This window comes from Planococcus citri, chromosome 1 (assembly GCF_950023065.1).
Source record: "Planococcus citri chromosome 1, ihPlaCitr1.1, whole genome shotgun sequence".
NCBI lineage: Eukaryota > Metazoa > Arthropoda > Insecta > Hemiptera > Pseudococcidae > Planococcus > Planococcus citri.
The window spans coordinates 2414697-2433079 of record NC_088677.1 but is presented as its reverse complement, the minus strand read 5'-3'; positions in this window follow the sequence as shown (position 1 = coordinate 2433079).

Below are 18383 nucleotides of genomic sequence, written 5' to 3'. Positions count from 1 at the left end.
AGAGAGCAGTAGACAGCTTGATATGAACAGGTCAAGAATCAATAGAATAATGAAGCTTCTGTTCTCTTACTGCTTGGGTATCGACCTACTAATCATACCGCGAGGGGGGTATGTCGTCGTATTTCCGGGAGTAGGGATGGTTAATCGCGAATATTGCACAATATTTCGCTGGTGGCGTTTAAATACTCGACCGTGCCGTTGTTATCTCATTGATAATTTCTAGATCTTTCTGTACTGAATAAATTTGTAAGAAACTTCGTGAAAGAAGATAACAATACTATCAGCGGCGCTAACCAGCATCAAGTACTTGCTATCCATCCGTAAACGATAGGGCTCGCAAAATATTTGAATGATGCTGATAAGGAAGCTGCAAAACTACCTAAATATAGAACAAATATCTAACGGTGCTCGCGTAATCGCGAAGGGTAGACAATGGACTAGTATTTTTATCTTGATATAGGTATTTGTGGATTTTCCCAGCTGCCGATTATTGTGTAATTTTTCAGCAACGAAATAATCAATTGAGATAACGATTGATGTTGATGTGTCGAGTGTATGAGATAAGGATCACGTAAATACCCGTGGCTATTGTATTATGTTAAAAATACTTCCGTTATCTTATCTAAGCGCCAGCATTGGTCAGGTTTCGCGTGTATTTTAATCGGACGTGTGTATAAATAGAAATAATATGAAAATGGGAAAAAACCCAGTGCTATTATTGTCACACTTTCAAACCTGTCGAATTCTTGTTCAAGGTCGGATTGGGTTCGTGGAAAATCCCATAACGAGTGTAAAAAGTGGCGAATTTCATTTCATGGAAATAAATAGAACAAATACATGTCATTTCGCCGTCATAATTTCTTCCATAAACGAACGAATAAATACGCGATTTCTGGTACTTTCCAGTGTTGTGATTGGATGAACAGTTAGAATAATCATCCAATGAGATTCGCTGGTATTAAATTACGCATTTTGGACGTAATTTTGCGAATTATTTTCGCTCATAAATGCCATAAGCATACTCTCGTACCATGTAGAGTAGAATCAATAAATGAACGAATAGAATGAATTTTTAATTCAAATAGAAATTATACGTAATCGAGTGAAAAAATGTACTTTTAACTGCTACATGACGAAAAAATACGTTCGGACAAGTTTTTCATCAATATACTTCGAGATAATTTGTGGGTAAGTTGCCCCAGGGGGTGTAAAAGGTCCACAGGGGGCTGGAATACGAACAAATACTCAATTTTTCTGCAGTAAAAGCGTGATTACGTGTGTAAATGCGAAGATTAGCGAATTAATAGAATGGCGAGTTGATAAATTTATGATGATAGGTAGTATATCCGAGCTCGTGAAAATTTCACCACCATAAACGTGCATTGAAAGTGAATTAATATTCCATCCGTGGGTACTTTTATGGAATTAATTTGAATGAATAGAATTCATAGAATTAATGAATTTTCACCTTCAATCTTCGTGATAGAATCAATAGATATTTTCGCAAATCTTGATGTTATTTGGCATGAATTTTAGAATCAATCGCTGACTTATGGAATTTTTTCCATTGGCGGGGTTAAAAAAAATACATGGATGTAATAATTACGAAAAATTCTGCTTCTTTCTGCAACTTTCTCTGTAGTTCTGATTCGTCTGCGCAGCCAAATCAAATACCCAAATAATAGGAGAAATAATCAGTTTTTTCGTAAAATACTGCATCATACTGGAGCTAAGAATTTCCTAACAGAAATATCTTGCTATGAGGAAATAATTTGAATTAATGAGAACTAATAGAATTAATAGAACTAGTAGAATCAATAATGCTGATTATTTCCACACCTATGGGCTGGTACACCCATAGGAATTTATCTTGAATTAATATTTAAGTAAATATCTTCGATCCCCACCAAGGATGCCAAAATGTAGGGGGAGATTATGCATATCTGGGGTGCTAGTTACTTCGATCCTTAGCTTCTAGGAAAGGATTCACGAAAGTAACGAATCTCTCTACATGAACAGGACCCTCTGAGTACCATTGGTTCAGTCCGAGAACCTCACGGGGGCCCAACCCTAGATATCGGTTGGGGTTTGAGCCAGAATAAATAAAACTCGTAAATTGGGAATTTACTCCTTGTTATTTCCTCTGGGTGAGTGACCAAGCCACCAATATCATCATAGGACGAATTTGAGTGTTGGGAAACGAATATTAATTACGTAAATAAGAACACAGATCTTCTTCAAGTACATCTAATTATCTCAAATTACGAGAAAAGAACAACATGAAGTTGATATCTCTTGAGAGTAATTATTGGAGAAGGAAAGGGAGGTTGAGAATTACTACAAATTCGTAGCCTATTCTCGGATTGGTATTTTTTGGATAAAAAATTGGTAAAGAAAAGATAAATACCTGGGATTGTGTTGAGTTGGGAAGACAATATAATTAATTCCAACCATACTAGGAATTAATTAAAAATTGCTTGTTGTATGGTATTACACTTCCGGAAGTTCCAATACACCTGACTTTATAGAATTAATAATTATAGGGAGTATCACAAGTCAGTGTGAAAAGATTCCCTATCCAATTAAATTGGACACGTAAATAAGAGGCACTTCCGTAAATAGTAACCCCTGAGCTCCACGTACTTGTCTAGTTTCATCCACTGCGTTATAGAACGAATAGAATTAGTAGAATGAATATTCTGACCCCCGAATCCACACTGGTAGCCCCCTAAGCCTCGGAGAGTCTAGGAGAGCTGACCAGGCAGTTCGGCAGTACATTGGATACTGACTGTACAGTGGAACTAGCAACTATGAGCTTAGGGTAAAAATGAGTCTGGTCCAAGCAGCAGAGGCAGCGGATGCGCGCGTTTCTAGGCTATGATTGGCTGAATATTATGTCATGAGATCGCGGAAATACCCATGTATTGATAGTATCCGCGAGCTGAATATTCGCGTCAGGTTGGGCAATATAAGAAATGTTTTTTCTCCCAGTTAGGTAGCAGAAAAAGCTGTTTTTTCTCCCTCTACAGATTAATTCAATTAATTCCGAAATTTTCATGTCACGCTTATACATGCGTTTATCTATGTTGTCATGATATGGTTTGCCTTCCGTAATCGCATGCATGATACCATGAGCATGGATGTCGCCTACAATCCAATATTTGTACGCGAACAGAGCCATAACGGGTTTTGCTTCGCCGATTTTCAAACCGCAGACCGAGAAGTGTTGCGGGTAGGCATTCGTTGGGTAGAATGGCGCTAACACTTTGTGCGTTACCTCCGGGTATCGTGAATCGAAGGTGTCTCGATTTGCTTTCGTATTGGACTGTTTTCCCGGTTTTGCCCGCTTTTTCTTCTTTGGTACAACCGCCGGAGACTGGTTCGCCGTTGGTTGAGCGCTTTCGGCTTGATTCGGTACGTTCAAATTCGCGTTCGGATCAACGGAATTCTGCGTGTTGGCGGTATCAGGCGCGCTGGAGTTCGACTGCTCGCCACTTTGAGCGAGTGGTCTTCCCCAGTAGTCTGTTTCCTTCTTTTGCGGGAAATCCCAGTAAGATGAAATCGGCGAGTGGGAACTTGCATCCGGTACAGTCGGCGCTGTACCCGGTTGCACGAACGGGATTTTGAAACTAATAAGCGCCCCGTCGGCCACGTCCTCGACGTGAGCGAGTGTCCGTGGGGCGGTTGTCGTAGCGGCGTTCGTCGTGATGGTGCTCGTATTCGTCGTACCGTCGATTATCGTAGCGTTCGTCGTAGTGTCCGTCGCTGCGTTCGTCGTAGCGTTCGTCGCGGCGTTCGCTGCGGCGCCTGTTATGATCGGGAAACCGGGCGGCGGGCGGTGGAGGCCTTGCGTAAGGTTGCTCGCGGTAGCGGCGTTTGTTTGAGGTATCCCTGCGCCCACCGGCGTGGGCGCGGGGATACCTCTTTCCGCGTTTTTTGACGGCTTCGGAGCTTTCGGCGTGACCTCTGGTGTACCGTTGTTGACCGGAGGTGGTGGCGGGAACGGTGACGGTACAAACCCCTGGCAGAGCTCGTTTGTCGCCGCAGTGGTTGCCGTGGTCGTCGAAATCGGCGTCGTATTCGTCGGTAAGGTGGCCGTAACCGCTGGCAGCGAAGCTGGCGTCGTCGCATTCGAGCTGGTCGCAGATTGCTGGTTCAAGTGACTGGCTATCGCTGTGGAGCTCGGGAATAGCGATGACATTTTGGCTTTACGAAGTGCCTCGTATTTCGCCGTAGTAGTTTCCAATTGAGCTTTTAAACTCGCGATCATACTATTAGCATCAGTTAATTGTACTTCGAAATCTGACATTTTCTTGTACATGTCTTCGGACAAGTCCTGTTGTAATTCTTTGTCCGTGTTTAACTTAGCAATTTCCTTACGTAGAGCTTGCAACTCGCCGGTTGCGGCTCTCGTAGGTTCAGGCGTCGGGATCGGGATGCGAGTAACCTCTACCTTATAGCAAATGTCCTCCATCACGTCTCGTTCGCATCCAATATGTGTACACCTAGTCAACTGCACGCCGGCAGGATTTCGGAGTTCGGAGTTTTTGATCGCTTTCATGATGCAGCTCTTATGGTAAAGATGCTGACACTTGGTTATGTAGATTGATTCGGGAACCTTTTTATCGCCTACATACTGCTTGCTTGGTGACGTAACCACCAAACCGCATTTGTCGCATGCGAGATGCGTAGGTTCTGCCATCACTGTGAACAGAAATGCGACGAGGTGTTTAGACGAAGTTGTAAGGCAATACCGAGTTAGCGAAAAAATAAATATTGAATAATTATTCAAAAACAAATCGGCATGGTGGGCCTATTGTCTTTTACGTTAACACTGCTTAGTATAGTGCAAGCATAATAATTGTACGAGTTTGTACTTACCACAGGAGTTGATGACAAATACTTGAAACCGAAAACGAGAGAACGAAAATAATATACTCGAATAAGTAACAATTACTTACGATAGCAACGCGAAAATAATACGCGAAAGAAGAATACAAAGATTCAAAAACGCATTGACAAAACAAATAGCAAAAGCAAAGACATGTACTTGATAGCGCTTCAAACGAAATAATGATTTCGACCGTTGGTTCAGGTTCGTCGTTGCTTCCAACTGTCGAGTCCTTCCCCCACTTTGCGGCTCAGCGGCAGCGAACGGGATTGGTCGAACTCGGCGTTGTGTTGGTAGCGATGCGCTCGAACGGCAGGTTTTGACTATAACCTTCTAGAATGTTCTAAGCAGAAAATATCAGACGGCGCCGATTTTCCTGGAACAGGTTTGTCAAAATGTGCGCCTAAATGCGCAGTTCGGCGGCTTTCTTTGTTAAGATAAAACTACGTCGCATTTAGATCGAATTTTTTAACGGCCTGTCAGCCATTTTGATATCGCTACAAGTCACGTCGCTTTCTTTTCTCCGAAATCGAACATCTGCCTTTTGCTAAATGCGCATTTCTGCTTTGTTTTGGAATTATTGCGTCAGATTTCTTCATCGCTTCCAATCTTTTATCGGAGTCGATGGTTGAAATTTGCTTGCTGGTAATTTTTATTGTCAAATCGAATTTTGCATTATTTCGTATTGTTTGTCATCAATTAAATGTAATTACTCCTGTGGTTTTTATTTGTGTCTTTTCCAAGTATTCGTTCGAAGAAATTTGCATCACAGTCTTTTACTGTATTACAAAAATTTCGTGAAAAAATATCCAAAATCTGTTATTTCGGTTATTTTATTCGCGATTTGGAATTTTCAAAATTGTATTTTGAGATTTGAACTAATTTCGAGTCAACAAAATTTAGTTATTTTGGACTCTTCATTATTTCCATTCGTATCTAGGATTTTTCAAAATGTATTGTTATCATTTCGAAAACGTCTCAAAATGAGCGAATTTCAACTCTCAATTTCGATTTCTCGCAAACAAGAGGGCATATGTTGGTGAAATGAATCACTATCTGTGTATAGTATTACATTTCTTGATATGTACTTTTCGAAAATGAAAATGTTTCAAAATCTATTATTTCGAAAGAATTTTGAACTTGTCTGCGTTTGAAAATTGCGTTTTTGTAATTTTATCTCTTCGAATTTCGAGTTGTAGTGTTTAGACAGGGTATATGGATTTGTACATTAATCTCAGTATGCTAACTAAGTTTTACCTGTACGTTTAGCTCCAAAAGCAACTTTCTGAATAGAGTTTGCTATGTTGTCGATTTATTCCAGTTTGAATTCAATTTTTTCTGATTACTTTTCAACTGCTACTTTCTGTTGTGAAAATCTGCTTATTTTCATCATACTCGTAGTTGTTTCACCGAGAAAAATAAACATTGTATTACTTAACACTGATGCTGGAAATTCTAAACGACTACATAATTAGTCACTGTACCTGTATTTTCTACTTCTAAATGCTACGTCTGGCAACGTTGCTATATTCCATTTGTACCGCTGGCGGTATTTTATACTACGATAAAATTTGCTCGCCCTTCGTATACGATCTGGAATCTGTATGAAAATACGTGAACGTTATTAGCGATCATAATTTCTAAATAAATTATTACTGCTAATTATTCATAAATCTTGGTTGATTTAGTACTATTATTTGGTCTTAGTATAATCGGTTTCAGTTTCGTAGCTCTTTTAGCTGTTTTTGAAATTTTAAACTAAGAGACCATCGGTATTTTCTACGTGGCTTCTCCTAGCTAATTTATTTCGCAAAATCATTATTAATTGAGACCGGTTACGTCTACGTAGCTCTTCCTAGCTACAATCACTTTACTCACCGGTAAATTGACCGTAGGTATTCTGCTAATGAACGTTCGTTAAAATTATCTTTCATTTGCGTATCTGAATTGACTAAATTATTCGCTAGTTATGAATGATTTGATTTGGTTCGCTGCTAATTTATAATTTTGAATTTTACTCACTTTGGAATATTTTTCAAAATACTAAACTGGAGAATTAGCGTTTGAAACCAAATCACCAAGTACCTACTGTTTTACTTACGTTGAAGTACGCAGTTTTTACTCAGCGATCATTATTCTGAAAGATAATTACTGTAACGTTCGGTTTCGTCTACGTAGCTCATTTTATAATTTGGAAATAAACACTATCTGAACAATCTGTACTCTGAGAGATCGTCTGGTACTCATTACTTACTTACATTGAAGTATGTCATTGGTACTTACGTGATATTTTATTTTACCATAAAGAAAATTTTGCATCAACGTTCGGTTTCATCTTCATAGCTCTTCCACGTTAGAATCATTCCACTCGCCGGTGAATTGATCGTAGATGTAATGCTAACTTTCAAAATCTAATCATAAGTTCGAAACCAACTCTTATTAGAGTAATTTTCAACTCACGTAGCTTGTTGCTAACTATTTTGAAACGAAAACCGAATGTTATAAATTCACTGTAGATACTAATTTAGAATAAAGTATTCATGCCGCCCGCTTTTTTACCGAATCGTTTAGTATTATAAATACACTTTGAGTTGTTACCTGAATTTGTATTTTATGTTGTTTGATATGTTTTCCATTTCAGCCTTCGTCATCGTATGTATCAGCTTTTCATTCTTCTTAGGTATTCGTAATGATCCGTATTTTCAGTCAGCTCGTCCCACCATTGCAGGAACTCTAACTTAATCCATTTCATGGTTTCTGGACCGTTACCATTTTGCACGTAGCATTTCCGATATATTTCGCCATGTCTTTTTGTAATTTTGCAGGTTTGACGGATTCGTTGGTTGGCGATGGTGTGCTCGTGGTTGTTATGGTCACCGTTGTTCATTTCCGCTTCCATTTTTTCGTTTCAATACAGCTGGCATTGTAGAAATCGCTAAAGAGTGTATTAACACGTTAGTTAATTTCAACGTAGCCTTTAATTACTCAAAAGTACAACTTTGCTAAGAACAACTTCTAAATTAATCAAACTTTCCTTCGAAGTGATGAAATGGTGATAAGAGCACATTTTCGCCGGTGTTATTCCGTCTGAGTACATGCGGATGCGGTGGCTCACGTTTTTTGCCCGTAACGTAACGCGTAACGCTTTGAATAGCGTTATTTTTCAAAAATCTGAGATTTTACTCAAATTTTGCGTTTTTAGCTATCTAAACGGAGTATTGGCTGTTACGTGGGTATTCCCTTGTGGAATATTTACGTGTTTAGTGATTCTCGAAGTTAAATTTCAGTTTTTTACCGAATTTCAACTTCGAACAAATCCAAACTCAGCCAATACTGTAGTTAAATTTCAGTCTTTTACCGAATTTTAACTTGTTGAGACTTGTAATGGGGCATACGTGATTTATGATTATTCAAAAATCTAATTATTTTCGAAATTGATCATTTGAAATGCCCCAGTCCGCGTTTACGTATGTTTGGTTGTGTCTTCTAGTCAAATTATTTGAAATTTAAAACTTTTTCTCGTATTTGTGATTCATTCTGACTGTTTTAATTTCCTGTTTGAAATTTTGCCAATCAAAATAAATTTACATTGTGACTTGGATTTCGGCGAATCCTGGTCTGTGGCGTATTTTGGTCACTATCTGGTTATAGTGTTCAAAATTTCCAGTTACGATTTTACAAAATAAATTGACTAATTTCAGATTTTATTAAGTAACCAGCCATTCATGGCGTTGGTAATTGTACTCTTTAAGAATTGAGCAATTGCATTTTCATTTCTAGGTATTTCACACTGAGGTGGAATTTCAACCTTTATGATTTCCCCTTCCAGTTTATATTCTGGTGGGAGAGAAATGAAAATGTTAATTTCATTTTCCTCAGGATTAATCTCAACTGTGACTTTATTGACCTCTAAGTTTCTTGGTTCCACAGTAAAAACTTCTTGTAAGTCTTCTGTGAGCGAAAGTTCTGAGTCTTCAATAAAGTAACTTTTATATAGACTTTTCTCAGAGTAATGATATGGGACAATCTGATGGAAATCGTAGGTTCTAAGTGGGTCTTGACCCATACGCATTAGGCGTGCCTTGATTCTCTCAGATTTTCTCTGAGATTTAGTCAATTTATTTGAATCCTTTGCCGTTTGTGCGCTGCCTCCTGTCGTCAAATCTCCTGTTTGAGATTGCGACATTGAAGGTTGCGGCTCCGCGGCGTTTGTCACAATTTTAGGTGTCTTTGGAGGTCGACCTCGCGGCTTCCTAACAGAAGGAGCGAGTTGTGCACTTTGTTTGGGTGTGGCTGCGGATGCCCCAGTCGAAGTTGAGGATTCTAGTTGATCCTCTGTGCTCGTCTGAGTCTCCCCAGTGGCATTGGTATTTTGAGCTGAGTCATTTGGATCAACTTCCTCTCGTAAATCAGTGGATGTTGATTCCGTAGACTGTTGTTCAGTTGGCACTTCACCATTTACTGCAGTTTCAGTAATCGGTGGGTTGTGCACTTCAACTTCTACTTGTAGTTCGGTAGCTGTTGAAGTACTGGCTTGATCGCGTTTTTCAGCTCTTTGTTGTGCTCGAAGGTCGCGTGCTGTATTTTCAAGCTGTCGTAAAATAGCAGGTGATGCTTCTGCAATGTCACGCTCATTAATACCGACACCTTGCGGTGCACGAGTTGGCGGGTCGTCAACGTCTTCCTCGCTGTCAGACATTGCTTCGCGAGCTTTGAACAAAAATTCTTTGATTTTTTCTTCAATAGAACGCTGGTCTAGTAGAGATTTGAGACAGTCGCTTTTTTCCATGTCTTCGATGTTTTTACTAGTTAGGAATAGCGTTAACTGTCTTATGTTCGAAATTCTATCTACAGTTGTTCCATCTGTAGGTTTCAGAAGGTAACTGTTGAAACCTGACCATTTTATTACTATAAAAGGTCCATGTTTCTTTTGATAGAGTTTCGCCGCTGTTCGTTTTTCGAAACTTGACTGTTTGTGGTTGGTAATTAGTACCATATCGCCAGGTTGCAAATATGTAGGATCAACGTGCGTTTTGTTGAAGCAATATTCTTCTTCAATACGCTTTTGACGTCTTTTTTCTCTAATAAATGCTTCAACGGCTTGGCGGTCAGTCAAATTTCCGCTTCTGTCTTCTTGCCATTCACTCGTATACACAGCTTTTTTGGCTAACATATCAGCTATAATGTTAGTGTATTCTACTTTGCGTGCGTATACGTGCTGAAATTCTACATCTTCGAGCTCTTGCCTGATAGCAAGAATACGTTGAAATAGTTCAGCATGATGAACTGGCTTGTTTCGGGAATTCTTCCAATTATTGGTTTTCCAAATTGAGCATGTGTTCGTTAGCGCTTTGATTACGTAATTCGAGTCTGATAACAACTTTATCTTCTTCACACCGTTATCTCGTAATATTTCTAGCGCAATGATTATTGCCATTAACTCGGCATAATTGTTCGTAACCTGGAATTCTGTGCTCACAATCCTGTCAGATATGTTAGCAGTTGAACCCGGTTTGAAACAAATTCCTATTCCAGCAATAGCTTCGGGTGAGCCGTTTTTGGAACAGGCGCCGTCGGCTGTAACTCTGGCATAGCCATTGTTGTCGATAAAGACTTCCTGTTCGTTCGACGGGACGTCAAATATCTTGAGTTCACGGCTTCGACATTCCTCAATGGTTATTGATGGAATTTGGTTGTTTTCATTTTGATCATGTAATCGTGCTAACGCATCTCGGAAGTTGAAAGTTCTAATTTCAGTAGGAAAACCTGGAATTGTCGTGTCTGGTATGAACCAAGCCTCGTTGGGCTTGAAGCCAAACGACGTTGGTGTGTTGTTAATTTCGTTTTGGATTTCTCCAACGAATTTACTCCAACCAAGATGAGTGCGATATGGATCATAAACTTCGTTGAGTTTGACACGTAACTTATCGCCTATTACTCTCATTGTTCGTTCCACTGAAGAACTTTGAGGGTTGTAAGCTGTCGTGTGTGCAACTTTGATCTCGCATTTTTCCAGCAAATTGTACCAGGAATCGGAAATAAATTGCGTACCGTTGTCAGTGATCACTTTCTTGATCTTGACATCGTGGATTTCAATTTCGAATAAAATTGATTCCATTGCGTTGCAAACTACTTTCTTTTGAATCCTGTGCATGTCTCGAAGCCAGACACGACTGGTAAAGATTTCTTTTGCAACTAGCAAGTATTTCGGATCGTTCTTTAATGCTGGAACTGGTCCATATATGTCTACCGATAGCACGTCGCCAATGGCGTACGCCTCTATTTGAGCGTATTCCAGGACTTTGTGCTTCGCGTAGTTCTTGTTCACTTTGCATATAATGCAGGTGTTTGTAATATCGCGTATATACGCGAGTGAACTAGGATGGTAGTATAGTTGTCTAAAAATCATGTCTAATCGATTTGCCCCAGTATGCCCATAGGCACAGTGTAGGTAGTCGACAGTGTCGTAAAGCAAACGATCAGGTAAATATGGTACTTGCGATTTGTCTGGTAAAATTTTCATCAGACGTTTTTTACCATCGCGTGTGTACATTATGTCATAAATTTGTTTTTTACGGAGTGACGTACCCTGTTGCTTCTTATTGTTTGCTGGTACGTCTTCTTCTAAGACATCCATTATCTTTTTGCAATGTTTATCTCTAGCTTGTTCGTCTTCTATATTGGATAGTAGGTCGAATAATCTGGGTACGTTTTCGTCCATGAATTTGCAATCCAGAGGTGGTAGAGCGGTCTTTTTACTGGCACCTATGGTTTCGTAGTTGTCTTCCTTATGAAAACCTTTCGTAAACCTGGGTACCATTTGGCTGATCATCAATAGGTCGAGCTCTGTTAGCTCTTCTATGACGATGTTTCCGACTACCAATTCTGGTGCTTTGATATCGTATAAAGCTTTATTGGACAATTTCATGTCATAGACTAGATCGAAATTGCATATGGTTGTAACCCATTTTGCAGCTTTTCGGTGCGTTTTCGCCAGACTCTCAAATTCTTTGTAAATTGGGAGCAAATTGGCACGCACGTGGACTCTCCTGCTGAAAATCCACATCCAAATCTTTTTAATGACTGAGTAGAGTGTTAGCATTTCTTTGTCATACAGCGTAAAGTTTTTCTGGTGCTCCTTGAAGCCAACAGAAATGAACATAATGATTTGCTTTTGTTCATCTTCCTTGTAGAAGAGAACTGCATTCATTGCATCGTCTGTGTAATGCGTATCCAAGAATAAGTCGCCCTCACGTGGAGGTTGTTTCAACGTGAATTCCTTCAAGTACTCCGATTTGAGTATGTCGAAGGCCTTCTGTTGAGCATCCGTCCAGACTATAGGGTCGTCGCCCTTTGTCAGTTCGTATATTGGGCTCAGGATTTGCATGTATCGGGGAATAAACGGCTTGTACAGCACTGTGTTCCCAACAAGAGCTAACACTTCTTTGTTGTTCTTAAGTACGAATTTGCCATGTTTTGTATGGTCTTTCTCAAATTTCAGGAATTTTTCCTTTTTAAGGTCCTGTTTATCAATGTTTTCTTTGGATAAGACGAACCCCAAGTGGTCTGTACGCCTCTTGAAAAAGTGGGTTTTGGTCGGATTCAGTTTTAATCCAGCCCGTCTTATTTTTTCGAATACACTGAGTAGTCTATCAAGTGTTTCTTTAAACGTAGTACCAGAGACTTTGACGTCATCCACAAACTTGGAGATGCCTTCTTCGTCCTTTAGCACTTGGTTTATCATATGAACAAACTCACCGCTCGAGATCTTCAATCCGTACGGTAGTCTGTTAAATTCGTATACTTGGCCGTTTATTATGAACGCTGTATACTTTTTCGATTCTTCATCTAGCTCTAATTGCCAGAATCCGGACGTAAAGTCCAGCGTACAAAATAGACCATCAGGTGAACCACTGAATATTACGCTATCGATTGTAGCGGGTTCAGTTAGTACGCATTGTAAAAAGTTGTTCAACTCGTCAGCTGCCAAACACAGTCGTATATCGCCATTCTTTTTAATGACGGGTGCGAGTGTATTTATAAAAACTGAACGAGATGGCCGAATTATTCGCAAATCTAACATCTTTTGAGTCGTCATATCGAGGGCTTGTTTTAACCGAGCTGGAGGTCTGTATTTTTCACCTCGTGGCACCGCTAGATGCCCCTCACCGGGGATAAAGTTGAAATGTACTTTTTCACCTTTGTAACATCCCGGATTCAGACTAAATATGTCTTGATAAGCATTGATCTTGTGCATGGCATCGTCTACCTCCTTTTGAGGTGCAATGCCAAGCTCTCGTATTTCAGCTAAATCTTCGATGAGATTTTTCTGCATAATACGAACTGCTTTGATTCGGTCTTCTTCAGGCTCTCTGAGCTTGTCTCTTGTAGACATGCTTGTGGCCATAAGATCAATAGTTATAGTAGTGTGTTCAGGGATTTGCTCAATCTTAAATAAAGAGAGCGCATCTTTATACACATCTGGGTTTATAAATGCAATTGTAAAATGATCATCATCCTTAGGTTCATGACTTACGCATCTCTGGCGGAAATGTAAGTGTAGATCCAAATGCTCCATGGCTACTCTTCCCAGTATGAAAGTGTTGCCAATGGTGTCCATTATGTAGAATGGTACAACGAATTCCTTTGGACCAAAATTAAATGTGATTTCAGCCAGAATTTGTGACGCTCGTTCAATTGCATTGTTGGCCATACGTAGCTGCACGATGCGATCCATAGCAATTTCGCGTACTGCATGTGGCACTTTCAATTTGAGTTGTTTCAGCACATTCCTTGAGATAACGTTGGGAAGTGCTCCCGAGTCCAACTGAATGGCGACGATCTTATCACCTACTGTGATTGGAACGACGCAAGTTGGGTCATCGGTACCTTCGTTTACCACTAATGGTTTAGCTTTTTCTTTCAGCTGAGTTTCATCAAGGTGTGCGTTGTCAATCGCTTCGAGTGCTCGAGCTTCTTTAATTATTCGTTTTCGAAGTGCATGATGTCTCCATTTCTTGTCGGTAGGTAAACCTCTCATGAATTTTACACGTGTTGTAGTCGTATCACTATTACACGGGAATGTCTTAATGCCATCCCTTGTTAACAATCTGAGCAATCTGTCTTTGGGAGGTTTCTTGATTATTGCATTTTTAACTCCAAAATCTCCGATTGGTCTTCGATCCTTCGCTCTATGGTGAATGTTCAAGACTTCAAAAGGAGTTGGAGAATAATCAAGTTCCGGAAACTCGTCTAATACGAGTTCTGGGTCCTCCATTATCAAACATTTGACATCCATCTCTCTTATGGATTTCTTAGTTTGATTTCCTTGTACTAAACCGTCGTCGTCAAGTTCTGTTAACTGAGCAGGACGGGTGTACTTGTCCGTGAATGTTGCATAATACTCCTCTGGTAACATGCAACACGTTGGATCTCGTTGGCAATTAGGATTATTGCACGAGGTTCGATATTCCATAAATAAGGTTTTCTTTCTAGGTTCGACGACCTGACTACCTTTTAATGGTTCGTCCTTTGTTTCTTCCTCCTGCTTAGGTTGCTGTTCAGGCGGAGCCATGTACGTGTACGGAGGTTGTGGACGTTGTTGGAGAATCTTTTGCATTTCGTCGTATGGAGATTTGAGCGCGTTTGTGCTTAAACGTACTCGTTTCCATTCTTCGAATAATCTGTATATACCTGTACAAGCCATGTCGTAAATCACACGGTACGTAGGTATAGCAGGGTAGTACTTGTTCCTATCCTTTTCGAATTTGAACTTTCGTTCACAAGGAATTACTCGTTGGTTTTTATCTGCCATGACGCCAATCGCTTCGACACCGGAGGCCGTTATCAATTTTTGCGTCTGCAAATAATACATGGGCGGTTCTTTCCAGAATATTACAATTTGGTCGTCCGCCGCGTTTTGAAATATTTTACGGTATTCGATGTATCGATCTAGTTTAACGCCAATGCTTTTGGGGTCACCTGGAATGCAGGGTTTTACTATTGGGAAGATTAATATAATCAATTCCGCCCCTTTATCTTTGACTAGTAGATCTAAGAGTTTGTTTAGACTTTTCTTTATTTTGTCATAAGGTTGAGGTGAGTGATTCAATTCGAATTGCAGAGCTGATAGAACGAATTTCTCTCCTTCAGGGAATTCCGTTTTCTCTATACGTCTGTATAATTCCTCAATTGGTAATTGATCACGTAAATATGGTGGCACCGCTACAGGTAATGGCGTGTCTCCTCTTTTTAGGAAATGCGCTATACCGTCGCCTACCCAAATGAATTCCGTAAAGATTGACTTCATGGGGACTTTGATGTTACTAGACCGTGCCCCTGTAGTGTCTAGTCCTTTTAGTTTTCCGAATTGTCATCGTTTCCTTGGTCTTGACTCTCGTTGGAATCTTGACTCAGGTCGATTTCTTCGATTTCTGCACAGAAATCGGCATTGTCCGGAGTACCTTCTCCTACCGTACCATCCTCGTTTATTACGAAGAAATGTACTGGTAAAGGTATCTGACTAGACACTTTCGGTTGGAAAGTCGAGGGTTTTCTGGCTTCATGCGGTTTTTCACCACGATTGTCGCTGTTCTGGGGTTTAGCATTATCATTACTGTTGTTATTACCACCAGAATTGTTCGAATTAGTATTAGTATGAGTGTTCTGTTTAACGCCATTACTATTACTAGTTTTGTTCGAGTTGGGATAGAAATTAATTTTCTGATTCCCTTTGAAATTATTACCTAAAGCCTTTTGTAGCTTTTGGTATGCCATTTGTAGTTGTCCTTCGTTTACATTTTTGTTCGTAACAGTTAGATATGATTTCTTCGGAGGTTCCGGCGCATTATGCGGTGAATTCGTGATCATGGGTTGGTTCGTCCAGTTCCCTGTTGGAGTAGGACCTTGCGTAGAATTCCTATTCCTGTCAGAATTAGAATTTTTCGCATTCTTCTGTGAATGCCATCCTCCATTAAGGTTGGTATTCTGGAAGTTTTGATTGTTACCCATATTCCAATTTGAGTTGGGGTTTTGATTCCAACTTATCTGTGGACCGAAATTTTGGTTCGAGTTCTGGTTGTTCCATTGGTTCGAATTCCAGTTATTATTCGGGTTACCGGGAATTTGAGTCCATTGTCCATTCGCATTGAGTATCCAATACGTGGACTGTGGTAAACCGTTTCCGTTATTCCAATTGTTGTTGGGCATTCTATTCCATTCGAATGATGGAGTTTGTTGCCATTGAACGGGCGTCATCGCGCTGTTGCGAACTGCAATGCGTACATTATTCTTCGGGTCAGAGTCATAGTTAGCGAATTCGTCAAGTTTTCTTATGAAACCTTCCACTGTTGTTTGTTTCGCTAATTTCTTATCGTATGGGTAAGGCACTTTTTCAGCTGCCACTTCCAATACTTTGGAAATATTTGGATGTTTGTGTTTGATTAGAGATAGGACCCATCTCTTTATCTCCAAGAACAGACGTTTCTCTGTTTTGGTTTCGCAAAAATATTTCTGAAAGTATTCCCATGCATCGTTTTGACACTGACTGTTCCAATAATGTTGAAGGAATCTCTGTTTTAGGTCTTCGTAGTCCGTTATTCCCACCATGTCGCCTTTCCACTCTGTCGCATCTTGAGTCTCAATTACTCCTTGGAATGCGTAAATTTTCTGAGTTTCAGCGGCATTGCTTTTGTTTACGTAGTCTTCAAACTGACGTACAAATTCATGAGGGAAGTAACGTTTCGATTCGTCATAATAAATGCCAGCACTTCTGACTAAGTTGGCATTTATTTTCAAGGTTGGGTTGGAATTAAGACCACTGTTGGGTCTACATCCACCTTCCTTTCTCATATCCGCAACTGCATGAGCTAACTGGCTGCATTCTGCCTTATGTTTTGTCATTTCATTTTTGAATAGGTTGGTCGCTTGGTCAAATTTGGTTTCACATTGCGTTGCCTTTTGCATCGCGCTGTCAGCTTTTTGTAAAGCTGCACCGGTAGTTTGACCTACATATTCTTTCATGCCAGTGGCCCATTGGGTACAGTATTCACGAACGTCTTTTACGTCGTTTCTGTATCCGTCAATGTTGCGGTTCGTACTACCTGCATGGTCCACAAGATTAATTAGACAGTCTTCTATTCGGATAAGGCTGTGTTCTTGAACTGCTTGACCAATCTGTAGGTTCTCTATGGCACCTTCAGTGAAATCCCATGTTTGCTGAAACAACGATCTCAACGGATCATTTATTTCAGCATCGGTGGCGATTTCAGGTCGTTTCGGTTCAGTTTTGGATCTGCATTCTTCCCTTTTTGAGTCCCTGTAATTTTGCAGGTGACGTGTCCTCGCTGGGGGCGGGTCAGGGAGATCTGATCCATGTACCATGTTATTCTCTTCGGTAGGTACGTAATCTTCGTCATCCTCATCCTCGTCATATTCTTCGTCAGAATTGTTTGATGGCGGATGACTGCTGAACAATGATTCCACAAGGTTCTGCGGACTCGATTGTTGTTCAGGTTGTTCTACGTTTAAATCCTGCGTAGGTGGATTTTTTCGATTTTTCCGTTTGGATTTGTTATCCGAATTTTTCAACGTAACGCACGATTCTTCGTGCGTTTCACCAATACATAAGCAATGTACTTGGTGTTGCGTAAGGGCTACCGCTTTACTTCGGGTGCCTGCAGCTGGTCCAGTAAATGCCATTTCGTTCGAATTCAACTACAGCTGGGGTAATATTACGACGAATATTTTCCCTTTTTTTGTGTGAAATTTCTATTAAATTTCGAACACAAATTCACGTGCAATGCTGGTTTTAATTCGCGAGTTGGTTCTGGTACACAAAAATATTCTATCACGTAAATTGCGCTTCACTAGCACTGAGTTATACAGTCGGTTGACTCAAGTCGCTAGATTACTACGGCGAGTAATCCGGACAAGATAAAAAGCGCTGAGTCAGGACGAACTGTTTCACACGTGCTCGAAACGTGTTTCTTAGCGGGATTCGAGTGCAAAGTCACTACAGAGGTGACTCGGACAAGATAAAGAGCACTAGATCTCAGCTAAAAAATTAGCTTCGAATGAATCGCGAACACGAACACGAATTGCTGGAGAAAAAATTCAGGTGCCAAAATACCACCTTGGGTATTTCTGAAAAAATACAAGGACACTGAATTATCACTCAGCTTTGAGTGCTGGTTTGAAAAATACGCGAAAAATGCTTGCGATGTGTTTGCTTTGATTGAAAAGCCACTCGCGAAATGTACTGTAATATTTTACGATATTACTTACCAATACTGCTGCAAAATATAGCTTCGAACAGAAGTTCTACTGCTGCTGATCGCGTGGTTGAAAAACAAACGCGGAGAAATTATGCAAATAAATTGCTTAGTATCAAAATTCACTTTAAAAAATAAAACGTGAAAAGATACCGGACAAGACACACACGGAGGACGCAAAAAATGCGCGCGAAAAAATAACACAATGACAGTCAAGCTGC